This window comes from Pteropus medius, unplaced genomic scaffold (genome assembly GCF_902729225.1).
Source record: "Pteropus medius unplaced genomic scaffold, Ma_sr-lr_union100, whole genome shotgun sequence".
NCBI lineage: Eukaryota > Metazoa > Chordata > Mammalia > Chiroptera > Pteropodidae > Pteropus > Pteropus medius.
In genome coordinates this window covers 8,616,907-8,618,183 of record NW_024349799.1, presented here as the reverse complement: position 1 = coordinate 8,618,183, position 1,277 = coordinate 8,616,907, and the positions used below count along the sequence as shown (strand labels likewise).

Below are 1,277 nucleotides of genomic sequence, written 5' to 3'. Positions count from 1 at the left end.
GAATTGTAAATCAAATTATGTATTATTCCTTTATAAAGGAATTTATAATCTTTAGAAAATCTTTTTAAAGCTTTTGCTTTAGTACTAGACTATAAATGCCTTCACAGGCATCCCTGAAATTTTATCATGCATAGTGTTTTGGCTCATGAAAAAAACAAGTTTATCAACTGTAAATGCTTATAGACTTGCTTCTGTATTTCAAAAACAAAAAGCTCCCCCCGAACAAAACTTTTTCAAATTTGCATTTTTGTACAGCAGAGTGGCTTAAAGCATTGTGGAGGATTATTCAAATCATGGTTGAAACTTATCTAAAAAGCAGCTTTATTTTTTCATAGATAAACCTAAGTTTTTTTGGATATGAAAAGAGCACGTGAAATGCTCTTAGAAAGAGGTGAAATGCAGTGATGCGATGATGAGTGAAGTATAGTCTGACCTGGTATTGCCATTGCTTCGGTGTTGGCATTGACCAGGGCATGATCACTTAATCTTCTCTCTGAGCTGATTCTGATTGTGTTTTTTCATATTGGTATGTTCTAATCTATTTGGATACTGGTTTTATTATGTATAAGAGTGCTTTTTTTTATGTTCTTTTGAATTTTACTGATACTTTCATGTTTTCCTTCTTAGGTTGAAGTAAAAAAATATGGCTTTGATAACTTCATGGAGGACTACCATTTTTTCAATCTTGATTCTGGTTCATTTCCCTTATTGACTTATTACTGTATTAAAGATGTTTAACTGTGGTATTTGCTGTGGTAAAACCTTGCTGTTTAACAAAAATTTTTGTAAATGTCCATTATGCTCCTCTTATGATTCATAAAAGCATTAATATTTTAAAATAGGATATTCCATTTCAGAATTTAGTTTTATCACCTTTGTGCTATCAGAGAATGTGCTTTGAATTGCTAAAATGAGTTAAAGTATTGGCAACCACCTATCACAGCAGAGGCACTTACAAATTATTTTCATTCTTCCAGTCATGACGATTTTTTTTTACCCGTATTTTTTCACCAACCTGCCAATCCAGTGGCATGAATTTTCTACATAGGCAATTTAAGTGTTTCAATAGTATTTCTGATACAAGATATTTCAAAAAAGGCTGAATTCTTGCTATTGGAGTAGAGGATCTCTCCCCCACCATTACTGGATTAGCAAAAAGCAGCAAAATGTTAATACAAAAATACCCAAAAAAGTCAAAGGTGGTCCGAATGAAAATTTACTTTAAACACCTCAAGTAATCTCTAAGTTTCCACATGATCATGACAACATGGAAGTTT

General features: G+C 32.1%; 1 non-coding gene across 1 annotated transcript; it reads left to right on the top strand.

The window, feature by feature from the left end:
- The first annotated feature begins 404 nt into the window (after window positions 1-404).
- On the top strand, window positions 405-501 carry LOC120621374 (Z30 small nucleolar RNA). The gene has a single exon (XR_005658138.1). It is a non-coding gene; the product is annotated as a Z30 small nucleolar RNA (small nucleolar RNA).
- The last annotated feature ends 776 nt before the right edge of the window (window positions 502-1,277 follow it).